Here is a 14,876-nt window from a genome sequence, read left to right on the forward strand (position 1 = left end):
TGTTACTGTAGATTAAAAAATATTTTTCCTCTTTGGCTATGAGACTGGACACTATTCTTACAATGCTGTTGTTTATTTCGACGGTTGTTTATTTATAAAATAACTTTTATACATTTCTCAAGAATTTCTACTTGCTGTGTTTTAAAATGATTTTCCACAGCCCAAAGAAGTGTTCCACAACTTCAAAGTCGTAAACAAAGGGAGACTAACACTTGATTATGATGATTACACCATACCATCTTTATGTACGCTAAATTACACAATGTCACCTTTATTGACACTATACACAATACTTATTTGCTGAAACATTTAAACTCATACGCAATCACTCGCTAATCAACCTTCTTAATGTTTTGATTTAAATTTACGATATTAGACCAACTATCTCGATTGTATTCTTTGCAGTTGAGTCTAATATTACCCTGTCTTTCCAAAATAAACACCGGTTAATCAACCTCAAAGCAACTCGTTGTACGAATCTAAACTATGAAATTGAATTTTCTGACTAATAAGTCATCCCTAATGATCCTTAAATCAAATATGCTCAGAGATTCATTCATGCGCAATTACGCAACATTAACAGTAGTCTGAATAAATAAAGTCCATCAAGGATTACTTGGTCTTAAGAATAATTGTAATGCTGGAACTGTTTCCAGAGCTGTACTTCTGATCTTCTGGTTACAATGTCATTGGATAATGATCCAGTAATTCTTTTCGTCTACTGGCTTCCTCTTTCATGAACGAGGAAGTCCAGACTATGATTTACCTTGACCATCTTTTATTAGAAGGTCAAAGTCAAACAAAAACTTGAAACACCGTGTTTTATATCCTGACGAATTAGAACCATTATGTAAAGGAGTTTATTCGCTTATTGCGAATCATTGCATAATAAGTTGTAACCCTCGTGAGGAGCATAGTTGGTAGGATCACCATCCTCCCCACACTGGGTGGAAAAGACTTGAGTTCGAGTCTTGTTAATGCGTGAGGAATTTTTATGGGCCTTTTGCACAACGCGGCTGAGTTAGTCGGTCTTGGGCAGCATGATTTTTCATCCAGCAAACAGAAAATCGACCACACAACACACGCAGTTTACAGACAGCATATCAGAACAATATGACCTTAGCCGCTAATGCTCCTAAAATCCAAAAACAACAGCAACAGATAAACCATAGTTAAATTTACTGGTTTTGTATTCAACCAACTTTTATGAAGTTCTGTATTCTGCTAAAACTTTCTCTGTGCCTTGAAAGGCGAATTGATTTTAATGTCGATTTTTTAAGCCAATTTTCGTATAGAAATTTTCAACAATTACTGTACTACGTCCATGGCCCGGTCCCCTCACATTTCCCTGGTTAACCTTCCACTGACCTTTAGAAACAGTAATTTTCGATCAATCTCTGCTCCTACTTTTGGATCCAGTGAACCGAAACAACACAGGTTCTAACTCTCACCCCCGGACGGTTCCATATCGCTAAGGAAATGTAATATATCATCCGAACTATAACGTGCAGTTTTATGATACCTCCCCCCACCCCTACCTTTTTCCTCCAGTTTCGAACAGCGACAAGTTTAGATCTAAATCTGTCGATTTTACGACACTGTTTACTTCTCATGCGTTTTCTGCAACCTTTTTCCAGCTATTTCTTAGTTCCTTTGCGAATTCTACTGAGTAACTGAATTAACATCATGGAAATATCAAAAAATAAATATCTGGCAGTTTTAATTCACTTGGATCGAAGGCTATTAACCTTGAAACTCCACTTGCCGATTTGAGTCACTTGCTTTGTCTTTCCCAGACAGAAATTACACTTTTTATTACATTCCTTCAGGTATCCTGGAACAGGAAAAAGTGATAGATAATTACCTAATCAATCCTTCTTAACAAGTATTAACTACATCTTTTTTTCGTGCATGCATTGCAATTCATGTGTATAAAACAATAACCAGTCTGACTACATTTATGAAATGTGATACGAGATTGAAAAGAAGTAGATTTGTTTTGCAAGACCTTGGCATAATCAATGGCCATCTGTGGCAAGTCTTCAGGTACTGTGATCAGGTGGAATCCATTGTGGGATCTAATCCAGCTGAATACGGAAGCAGCAACTTTTCTTCTGACCTCCGTTCTCTATATAATGGCTTGAATGAATCCTCTCCGATTCCATGGTGGCCTTGAGACACAACTCAAAAAATAACTTCACTCTTTAAAGGAGAATTCATTTACGACATCATCATTCTCACTACACTTGGAGTGGACCAAACATAGTGTGCAGTCTTGTTCTGAAATCTCTACAAAAAGTTAGCAAAGCTCTATCGGAAGTTCTACAAAAAGGTAGTGGAAACTATCAGTTCTACAAAAATTAGTAGAAGCTCTAGCAAAGGTTAATGAAAACCTCCAAAAACGTTAGAAGAGGATCTACCGGAAGTTATCGAAGCTCTGCCAAAAGTTAATAGAAACCTCCAAAAACGTTAGAAGAAGATCTACCAAAAGTTAGAGAAATTTCTACCGGAAGTTATCGAAGCTGTGCCAAAAGTTAATGGAAACAACCAAAATTTAACAGAAGCTCAAAGAAAAGTTAATGGAAGTTCTACCAAAATTTATTACAGGTCTTTCTGCAAAGCGTATTAATCTGAAAAGTCAAACGTTCTGTGGTGTAATTCTAAAAGACCAAAGGACTAGTTCATCAGCGCACCAGACCTCTTCTCAGATCATATTTATCTATGCAGATCACTACCCGGACTCAATCGACAAGTGGTTTGTATTCTGTGAATATGCAACCGCAGAGTGGTGTTGAGAGTGCGTTGTACAAGTTCTTATTTAACTGGAACTCCGTTTCGGCCAAGCCGGGGAGGGGGGTCGATACGGCAGTGTGCGTTCCTTCCCGCGATGAAAGGCGGCACAGTCGTCGCTCGCTGGAAATCTTTAAGCACGAAATGAGGAAAGCAAGTAGCATGTGAGAGCGTGTCCTTTGGATTACAGTTTCCAGGTCGTTTCACCGTTTTGATGTGGTCTTGACGGTTGGTGTCGCAACTGCAGTCCGCAGCGAGTTTTGTATATTTGGGAATTAATAGAGTCACTCGAGCTCGCATCAGTGCGCCGACTCCCTTTGATCTCCCCAGGTCCATTCACGAAACAGCTGACGAACAAAAGGATTAGGGATGACTTATAAGATACTTGCCCCGAACGGATCCTACCTTGTGCAACTAAATTTTCGTAATGTCGATCTTTGTTGCTGAAATCAAACTGAGCTGCCAAAGCAGTCGCGTGGTTTCAAAGAACAGAACGTCGAAATCCTGCAAATGTGAACATCGCATTATAATAATAAGCTCGGGTAGTTCAGCGAGAAACTTTGTTGCAAAATCTATCCCTTCAGGTTTTCCTTTCTTTGCTTTCCATCTCCTTCTTATCCGACCATTTCTCTTTCTCTCTTTTCTTTCTTCCCTTCTAACTCTTTTGTCTCTATTTATCTATCTTTCTCTCCTTTCGTATGTTTCTTTTTTCCTCTCCCTTCACTCTTTCTGTGCCCTCTCTTTCTCCTCCCCCTCTTATCTATCTATCTATTTATCCTCTCTCTTTCTACTCTCCTTCCTTTCTTTCCTTCTAACTCTCTTCTCTCTCTATTTATCTATCTTTGTCTTTCTCTCACACCCTTAGCTGTTTTTCTCTCCCCATATATACACTACTTCATCAAAAGTATCGCGATGCCACTGGATAATAGCATTCTACAAAAATAACGAGTATATTCATATTGTATAGGACAGTATAGCAACTCATGGGTCCACTTAAAATCGTTTCAAGACAATTCATTGTACGACACTTCGGTTCATGACATTTCTCTGTATGTGACAATTTGGAGAAAGACAATTGGTAACTAACAATTCGATGTATCACAGAGAAAAAAGAAAAAGATGTATATTTTAACCATTCATTTTATATAAAAGGATTCATGTCGATTCTTCTCAGACGTAGGTTGGAAAGTGAGTCCGTCCCTATTTCAGCATGACCCCGCCCATGGTGTAACACCTTTAATCCAGATAAGATTATTTACTATTTTTTAACATACCTACCCAGTTTAATCCATCATGGGCCCTGGTGGAAACGCCATATTGGGACAGATCGCTTTTTTCCATGTAAGGGGCTCTAATTCCAACCCCTAAATTGTTACATACAGCCAAATGTCATTCACCAAACTGTCGCGTACACTGAACTGACAAACAACAAATTTTCTTACAACAAATGGACGCATTCTGTAACTCAAGGGTATAAGTTTAACTGGACAATGAGACTCGTTCAGTTTCAAGCTAAGTGCCACGTCCAGCCGAGCTTTCAACGAATTCGAATGGGGTCAAGCAGTCATATGGTACTCTGTAGGAGTTAGTGTTAAACCAAGATTTTGTAGGCGAACAAGTTCGCACAGACTACTGGAGGAACGTGCGAAAGTGGAGATGCGAAAATTGAATCGCTGATCTTGTTTAAGGGTAATTAACAGTTTCTTATACCCATAATGTGCAAGACATAATTTCCTCTTCCTGTCTGTTCGATATTAGACTGCTATTCCAAGGTTGTAACGTTCTTCCATTTGCTATAATTTGTTATCGATTCTATCTTGTCTTTGGTATTCTTCTCTTTCGAGATTAGTACTGGCGATGGATTATTCCAGTACCTCCGATCATCTTTCTCATTTTGTTCCTGACCCTTCGGATTATTATGGTTTTTCTACCAGCAGATTACGACGCGACTTCAAGTTCAAATGAATAAAAGAATTTCTTACTTTTGGCGGTACCCTCGGATTCTTCCTTTGGCATGACATCTAAAACCATTCTGTCTTTGATGTTACCTCTCTTTGAAAAATGTGTTTTCCTGTGTCTGCGAATTCTTCATCTGTGAAATTCAGTCGTAGAGATTTTCCATACCGAGTGAAAACAGGCAAATATCGACCAGAGAATAAACGCGCAATTTCTGGACATAATACACATGGGCTTATAATTTTGGACAGGATATGTTCGTCTTTATTCTTGGTATGTTGCTCCATTTTCTGCTTTTTATCGTATTTTCTCTATTCCAATGTTTACACTCTCTGAAGTAGGTAGTGTGGCCGTTTTCATTTTGGCATTTTGAATTCTGGAATGTACAGTTTTGGTTGTTCAAGTGGCCCATGTTGGGTCCACATTGCTGTTTCACGTGACTCATAATGGGTCCACGTGCTGTCTGTGAATTTCTGTACCTTTGACATTTAAAAAATAGCAGTCAGCGCGGACTGGGTATGGTGAAGGTTAGAATCTGCTTTCGGGTTTCCTACAGCGCCATGTGGAGCCAGAAAAAGTCTCAGAATGGGCATATGTTCTGCAAAACAAAATCGCCGCTATATCTGGAGAATGCTCCGCGGAAGGTGTCCTCAGGTATTCTGGACCAGCTAGACAGAAGAATGTCCTGGAGCGAGGCATTAGCGTGGACTGGCGACTGCTGCGTTCCACAGCACCCCACAACTGTTCGACAGGACTGATGTCGGTGGATTTGGTAGCCAGGGAAGCACATGAAATGCTTGGACAGGATCCCCGAACCATTCCTGCATAATGTGGGCCTGGTGATACGAGGCGTTGTCTTGTTGAAAGAGTCCAGTGCCATCTGGATACACGGTCACTACATAGAGCAGAACGTGGTCTGAAACAATGCCGAGGTAGGATCTGGCGTTTAGAGTGTGTTCAGTGGGAATGAGCGGCCACTAATGTTCAAACATACCCCAGATCATGATACCATCACTGCCGGTCTGTTTTCATCCAGCCGTGCAGTCTGCTTGCAGCTCTTCACCTGCCCGCTGTCGAATATGCACCCTTCCATCGCATGATGGAGCGGGAACTTTGATTCTTCAGACCAGACGACTCTTTTCCAGTCATCCAACAATCAGGAACTGTGTTTCCGTGCCCACTGAAAGCGAGGATGTCGATGACGGTCGGCCAATATGAGCTCATAAAGAGGTCGTTGGCCTATCCGAAAGAGCTCCCGCGGGATGATGTACTTGGGAAACGTTTCTCTGTGCGCTCTAGTTGTAGTCTGCCATTAACCGAGGGATCGTGAGCCATCCGTTTTCCTGGACAGCACGTGCCAGCTGTTCACTTCAACTGTCAATCAGTGGTGGTCTACTAGTCCCGGCACATTGGGTGGATGCGTATGTCGCTGTTCTGACCATTCACACCAATCTTCATTGCAGCAGCCCTTGAATATCCTGTGGTTGCTGAGATACTGGTCCCTGCCTTCCTACCGCCGCAAATCATTTCCTGCTCAAACTGTGTCAACTCCTTCTCATTCCTCATTGCACGTGATTCGTACTTATGCGAAGCATATAAAGTGACAGACACCAAGAGATATAAAGTATATGAATACCTCTTGGTGTCCTAATGCTTTTGGTAACAAGGTATGTATACAAAGGCATGGCATGGAGTCAGTAAGTCACAAACAAATGCAGTCTCATGAATTATAAATAAATGAATGATTTTGAGTTTTTAGCAATAGGTGGTAGGACATTCCACAGTGGCATAAAAAGCTGTTTTTCGCTCTCGTCAGTTAAGAGAGTATCCTAGTTGAGAAAGTGCCAATAGCAGGGTAAGTAACGGTGACTATCTTCTAGTACTATTTTCTGAAATTACTGGACCATTAAGACTTAGAATACTGATGTTGTATGACAGTGCAAAGCCGCATACAGCACCTACAACCCAAGAGACTGAAAACTACTCGAAGATCAGGTAAATTGCCTTCTTTTTACTCCTTACTTTGTATAATACAATAATTGACTCCATGTGCATAATTGTATGCGAATTTTCAACCACGATGAGCAAATGACTAAAATTTTCCATAACTCTGTATGAAAATCACAGCTTTTCTTGTACCAAAGTATTCTGAAGAACTTAAAAGCCGTCTTCTCTACAATCATTCGTGTTCCGAAAGAGATTTCTCTAGAGAAGATATATCAGAAATAGTTGATCTAAACGTAAGTTGCCCTAGCCTTTAGAGACCGAATCCAAATGGCACGTTTGAAACCAAGGCGACTGCAGACTTCAGGAATTTTTAAAACTGCACGAATTGAAATAAAATTTTAGAACTGCGCATATTTTTAGAAGAGCAATTTCGCACGTTTGACGTGACCTGCCAAATTATTTTACCGCTACCTATGTAATTTTTGATACAAGCAAGGCATGAAGGTAATTGAAATACAAATATGATGTCCAGTTCCTTAAAAATAAATCCAATGAGATTTTTCTATTCTTCCACGCCGTTAGCAATACTTTTGTGTTAGTTGAGTTTAAAAAGTATTTTTCTAAGAGTTCAACGCAAAATTCTTTTGATTTTCTGTGCGTTACACAGTGTGTTTCTAAATTTCCAGAACGTATTCTACAGCTAAAAATAAGAAAAAAATTCCTATAACTATACTTCTGGAAAGTCTTTATTTCTGAAATATTAAATATTAAACAAAAAATATAAAACAAAAAGAACTCAAACCTCTAAAAGCTAACCGTGTAAATCAGCTGCTCTAGTGACTGCCAATTTTCTCAGTGCAACACTTAGCACAAAGAATCCACAATTTCTTGGCGTATCTTAAGGTTTCAGTACCGTTCTTAATGGCTATCCTCCATAATAATATGACCTCGTGGGTAGCACAGTTTGTATCGTATTTTCTCTATTCCAATGTTTAAACTCTCTGGAGTAGGTAGTGTGACCGTTTGCATTTTGGCATTTTGAATTCTGCAATGTACATTTTTGGTTGTTCAAGTGGCCATGATGGGCCACTTGAACAACCCAATATTGCTGTTTCACACCTGGTATGGGAAGAATAGCAGAACCGCAGTTCTCATCATACCAGGTGGAAAAGGCCGTAGTTCGAATTTCGTCAATAATGCGAGGAAGTTTTTCACAACGTGGTTGAGTCAGTTGGTCTCATGCGTGGTTTTTCATCCAGCAAACCGGCTACAGAACACACGCAATTTACAGACATATATACGGCGCAATATGGCCGCTGCTGATTTTCAAGGGGTCTTCCAATAGTGCTGCACAAAATGTAGGTATTCCTGAAAGCCTTTCTGGTAGAAAAAGGACCAATAAACTGATCACAACATCAAACATTAAGGAAAAGGTATGTTGATGATTGGTATTATCAGTGGCCCAGGTGTTTAATAGAAATAAAACATCTATCTCAGAAATAAAGGTTTTTGAGATATATGTTTACAGAAACATTTTATCTTATTTTCAATTGTAGAATATGATCCTACATTTGTTCCTTGCAATTTTAAAACACCCTGTGTGTATTAAAACAAATAGTATGTGTCCATGATTCTGAAAAATGAAAAGTAAGCACTGATTTCTAGAGAAGAAAATTAGGAAACCCCTTCTTCAGTTATGTAACAACTTGCATCTAAAAAAGTAATAATTCCTTAATCGAAATTTGTAATAAAAATTTTACTTCGATAACTTTGATATTTATTAAATTTAAATTTAATCACGCCTTTTCGTTTCTAAGATGACAACTATGCCTAAACATAAGACGATAAATGCCATATTTCTCATTTAGTGAAAATAAAAACGTAACGGAAAACAGACCCATGCACGCAATTTATCCTCCGCAGGTTATTAAACATTCATGCCAATTTGATCTCTTATATCTTCAGTACTAGTCATTTATAGATACAAAAATAAGAGTTATTCATTCTCATTTTCATAAGACTGTCGCGAAACCATAAATCCCAGATGTGTGTGGATTTTCGGAATTACTATTCTACAGGGTCTTCTTATGATTTAAAAGTTAATTTACTTTTTCACATCCTAGCGAACAGATGGCAACAGATGGGACTCTTATTTTAAGTACTGTTTTTTTTTTTAAATATATCGCCTTATATTTTGAAACTTCAGTCAAGGAGCGAAAATATGAGGAAAGAAACTGTCAAACATCTATAAAATATGCAGAAGAGTAAAGAATCAAATGATAAGCCCTCGCGGGTACCACAATGGTAAAGGACTAACTTCGAATCCCAATCATATCTTATTAATACTTTTATTCAATTATGGATTTCACTAATATATTTATATACAAATAAAACATGGGATTATTTCAAGAAAAAAATCAATATTCGCTTCGGTTTAAGTCATCTTAAAGAAAGAGGAAATTTTATATTTGTATTTTCACCCAAGTTGTTTTACAACAGAGGTGAATGAACCAAAGGGAAAATAAAAACAGAAGGTATCGCCTACAGTTGATTTTTGCAATACGCAGCAAATCAGCGTGCTTTTCGTGATATTATAGCAACTGTTAGCCTGTACGAGTTCTCATGTATTTTTCAATCACCCTTATTCTGTTTCTGTGCATTTATACCCGAAGGAGACCAACACACGATCCCTTTGGAATACGTATCCAAAGTAGCTGATTATATCTTCAAAAAGTCGATTCAAGTTTATATGTTCAAGTTCAACAGAACCCGATCCAATACATATGAAATTCAAACTTTCATACATCAGGCTTTTGCGTTTTCCATTTATTCAAATGTTTCCATTTTTTCACTCTTCGTTTAACTCCACTCGATTGTGCTATCGGAGTATCAGAAATTCCGCTTCCTCTAGTTTCCAGTGGCAGCGAAGAGAAAATAATGCAAGCAACACTATCGATTACTGACACACACACGCACACACAGCCTTAACATATGATTACAGAGTTTTAGAGTACGACGACACTTCTATGGTAATGATGGGCTACAAACCGTATCTTCAGTAGAAATAATCTTAGCGAACTCAGTCCTTATTTCCCCTCACTGTATTTCATTATTGTTTCAAACCCAACTGTCAACTAAAACAGTGCTTACAAAACCTTCGTTTTTTTTTTCATTTCATACAATGTCTGATAACCACCGATAACGTTCTGCATGCCTGCTTTGGTAGTAAAAGTGTAATCTTTACTACCAGGTGGCAGCACATTGAGTATTAAACCAATAATGTAACAAGTCCAATAAGAAGATTAATACGCTATGCTCATTGTTATATAAATATTTTAAAACGATTTTATTATTAGATAATGTTAAATAAAATAAGCCACAAAAATAATTTATTTAAATGATTTAATTATTTTAAACTTTAAATTATTCAAGTATTAAATCGATACATCATTCAGTGAATAGTATACAGGTGTCTATTATACTTATAGACAGGAAGTGATGTCATTTTTAATTTGTCTAGTGTTTTTAATCTGACGGGTTTTGATCAGCAGGTGGAGCTGACATCATAAACTCCACTATAGACAGGAAGTGATGTCTTATTTAATTTGTCTAGTTTTTAATCTGATGAGTTTTGACCGGCAGGTGGAGTTAATATCATAAATTGTCTATTATGCCAGAGAAATGCTGCCTCAGAACTTATTTCACGAATATTTGCAACAATGATTTGATGATACCAGTTGGTGTCCGATTGTTTTAAAATTCAACTTAAATCCGTTAAATGGGTTTTGTTGCTGGGGGAACACTTACAAAAAAGTGTCACCAAATGCAGCGATCATGTATTGCATTGTAAATCAGCTCCTTCCTTTCTAACTAATTCATGTCGAATGACAATGTAACAATTTTGAACTTTGGACTTCGATATTTTGGATGCTTTTGCTTACAACTGATCTTTTGCATTTCCAAACCTCCCGGTAATTAATTGGAAACTTGGACACCGTTTTTGAACATAAACCTGTCCAACTGTTCGAAGACCTCTTATTTTCAAAATAGGCCGGGATGGTTGAATTTGGTTGCTTTATAATATGAGTCGAGGAATCAATATATTGTTTGTTATTTACATGAAATATATGTTCAATTAACAGTTTGTGGGTTTAGAAACCGAGATTACCGTCCGGGGATAGGAATCCAATCCAGTTATTTGGTTTTACTGTTTGAAAGAGGAGAGCCGCCAACCGCTTCTTTACCCACGAAAACCAAAACACGCGGTCTGCAAGGTTTAAGTTTTGCATGGTAGAGTCTCTTCCACTTGAGTGAATAATTATACATTTTCTATTTATACTCCAGGGCGGCTACATACGGTCAGAGGAGTTTATAATATAGAGAGAAAAAAGAACAGAACCGTATTTTGCAATTACGTATGCCAGAGAGTTCCCAAATCCAGTCAAATTCTTAATTGTGATTATTTTTCAGGAACAGTGCAACGGTCATAGTAACGCTATTTTAGGACCGTTTATTTGAATATTTCATTATGGTTGGTTGACACGGGCTGCTTGTTTGTTTTTATTTGTTTTTTTTTTTGGAGCATTAGCAACTAAGATCATATTGTTCCGTCACGGGCTGCTTGCTTTTTTCTCACAGTACTGTATATAGGTTTTTCATCCGTAAAACAGAAAAACCGTACACAGAAAACACCCAATTTGTAGATATTATGCAAGGTGCAGCTAAAATGAACGCCTTACTACTGCGCATGTCAACAACAGCATATTGTGTTGTAGCTTGTTTTTTCCTGTACAGATCAGTTTTTGTTTCGTTGCAATCTGTTAAGTTTTTATTGAACTGTGCCTCTTTCAATGAATCGGCGTGAGTGATCGTAATTTAGAGCGAAGAATTGCTATTAGATTTTTAGTGAAACTCGTAAAAATGGTGAAGAAACGTTGGAAATGTTATGGAAAGTGTACAGTGATGAAATCATAAGTCAGCCACGTGTGTACGAATGGCACAAAGGGTTCAGAGAGGGACGGTAAGATGCCCACCACGACAAAAAGACAGGAAGACCGCGACAGACAAGAAAATTCGTGAGATCGTGTGCCCAGACCGTCGGATGAGCATTCGACTAATTGCAGAACAAGTATACATTAACAAACAGACAATAAGAACTGAAAACAGTAAGAACAGCTAACGTTTTGGATTCAGTGATAACAGAAGATGAATCCTGGGTCTTTCAGTATGATCCACAAATCAAGCGTCAAAGAATGTAGTAGCAAACTCTTTCTCCCCGTTTAAAGAAAGCAAAAATGTCTCGATCGAAGATAAAGTAGATGCTTGTCGTTTTCTTTGATCATCGTGGTGTTGTTCATAATGAATTTATCCTGCCAAATCAGACACTCTACATTGAGATTTTACAAAGACTTCGTGAAAAAATCCGAAAGACACGACCCAATTTATGCGGGACAAATTATTTTGCATCATGACAATGCGTCTTGTCATTCCTCTGTCGTAGTGAGAGAGTTTTTAACGAAAAACAAGTTCTTAACGTTGGAGTACCAACCTTATTCTTCGTATCGCGCACTTGACTTTTATCTGTTCACAAAAATTAAAACCCACCTCAAAGGAAAACGATTTGAGGATTTATACAGACATTCAGACGAACACAACGTAGCAATTAAAGGCGATATCTTCCGAGGACTTCCGCTTCTGATTTAGAACCTGGAAATCGCGAATGGAGCACTGCATAGGTTCGGCTGGAGAGCACTTTGAAGGGGATAAACATTGAAATTATTTTATTTAAAATAATAGATGATTTAAAAAAGATTTCCCATTTCTTTTAGCCGCATTTGTGTATTAATACCTCATAGCGTTTATTACATTAGCACAAATTCAAAATAACCTAAACTTATTAACCAATTCTTAGACTGTTTGATAGCATTGTAGAAAAAGAAATATTCTCAAAGATACTTTTTTGAATATCTAAATTCTATATGTCAAAATATTATTGTCGGTAGCAAAGACTGGAGGTACGAATCTCTTTCCTCTTCGTTCTTTCTTAGTCTTCCCAGATTTCAGTTCATTTCTTCTAGCTCCTAATATGTTATGTAAATTATAACTGTTTTTCTTCTTTTCAGAATAATTTTAATTCCAGTTCGAGTAACCTTAATTACATCTCTGGGAAGCTCTGAAGCTATATGGATATAGAAATTTATTCTCGTTTTTTTCTAATGTTTCTACAAGTGTCTGAGGAAAGGACTGACTTTTTGAACTCTGAGAGCTTTCTGTAATTACTTTTTTAAATCTCGAGAAGAGTAGTGTGGTATTTTCTTTGCACGAATCGTAAAAAAATATACCAAATTAATATGGAAAAGGTACAATTAATATGCAGTATATTAGAGTAAAAACGCACGCATTCGTGAAAAAAAAAATTGCACAGATCCTAAGACGTATAAGATTTATTAACAGCAAATTTGAAACAAGGGTGGATCAGTACTCGAGTCAATTCAAACAAATTTATTGGAGGAAGTTCGTGTAGGTGGTTTAGGCAGTTGGTGACCTGAAATACGATTGCATTTTAATGTAAAACAAATTGTATGTAAATTCGCTTGGACATTAAGCAGTTAATACAAAATGATTTTATTTACAAAAATTTGATTTTATAATCAGAATTTAGTTTTTGTTAGCACTACGCAAATTATATTTTACTTTTATTGTTTTTTCTTGTATTCCATTAAACGCAAACAGCTGTAAATAGGTAATTAAGGTGACCGTTAATAAAACTGTGTCCTTACTTGTTACCAGAAGTTGTTTTCTTTATTCATTCACGAAGCGTTACAATTTTAACAGGACTTTGTGCAAGACTACAACAAATGTTGCTTTTAAAATTAAGTGTAATAAAATATTATTCGTTTTGTTTAATACCTAGAAAGATGCATTCAGTTAAACGCTATTTAAATCATTTCTAACAAAAAAGAAATAAAATAATAATAAAAATGGAAGTTGGAAAAACATTAGCAAAATTGACCAAAATTGTGTACTTCAATACATTTTCTTCTGCAATATTAAAACATTAGTTTCCACATGGTAGTACAATGAAAGCGCTCCCTAGTGGTTAAAGTCTGTAACTATGGAATCCTCGAACCAGATTGACCATAATCTTCGTGGACGCTATCAGATAATGTTATGCAGATATTTATGATTAAATTCCTCAAATTTATTTATAATCATGCTGTATTTTTAATAATCTGCAATTTTTATGGGTAATTAAATTTGATTTTGTCGTTGTGGAAGTTAAATAAATTCAAGGCAGAACTGGATGTGAAATGGGAATTTTATTTATTTATATTTATGCATTTATTCATTTTGTTTTATTTATTTTTATTTTTTATTTTTTGGCTGATGCTGTATAAGCTTGCTATGTCTCTGCTAATGCTAATCAATTTGTAATGTAGGGTTGTTGAAATGCCTAAGAATATCATTGGATACGATGTTAATACCTATAATCTATTTCTGTTAATGAAAGATATCGCTGGAAGTTTTCGATTTATCCGTTTATTCGAATTGTTCGATTTATCCGTTTAGAATAAAGGTGCTATTTTGATCGTCTACAAACCTGTTCTGGATTTCGTGTATTTATGGTACATATTGTAAGCTATTAGTTGATTACAAGAGTTCATTTGTGTATTCAGAACATATTTGGATAACATTTGTGTTAATTGAACAGATGGTTTCTTGTAATCTTAACAAAATAAGAATCATAAAGCTGACTGTCAAGGTTTAATTGAGGCATTAACGGTTACGTAATTTCAGTCTATTATGAACACGTGTCGATATAAATCAATATTACAACGAGGTAAATAAGCTGTTTACTGAACTATTATGTGAGTTTGTAGTAGAGTGAAGCTACGTTGGTTTAATTTACGATAGGTATTACTAATAATTAAACAAAATTCTAACTAGAACTTATCTAAACTTCTTATGTTCTCCTTTTTCTCAGGAGATTTGATGGCTGCTTATGTAGACTTGAAGTATATATCCAAGGAGCTTTCTCTTCATTGTAGGAAACAATAGAAAGTCACATAGAGCAAGGTCAGGTTATATTAAGAGTGCCGAGCACGCTGTCCTAAAAGCCAGGGACTGGATGACACAATTAGTAGCTACTAGATAGAACGAATAATATCTAGTCACTTGATATA

At 36.8% G+C, this 14,876-nt stretch overlaps 1 protein-coding gene across 2 annotated transcripts in view; it reads right to left on the reverse strand.

The window, feature by feature from the left end:
• Positions 1-14,876, reverse strand: part of LOC150091555 (lachesin-like) — a 304,077-nt gene that overhangs the window by 220,552 nt on the left and 68,649 nt on the right. The window lies entirely within an intron of this gene.

The sequence above is a fragment of the Mastigoproctus giganteus genome, chromosome 1, assembly GCF_048544385.1.
Source record: "Mastigoproctus giganteus isolate SK-2022 chromosome 1, ASM4854438v1, whole genome shotgun sequence".
NCBI lineage: Eukaryota > Metazoa > Arthropoda > Arachnida > Uropygi > Thelyphonidae > Mastigoproctus > Mastigoproctus giganteus.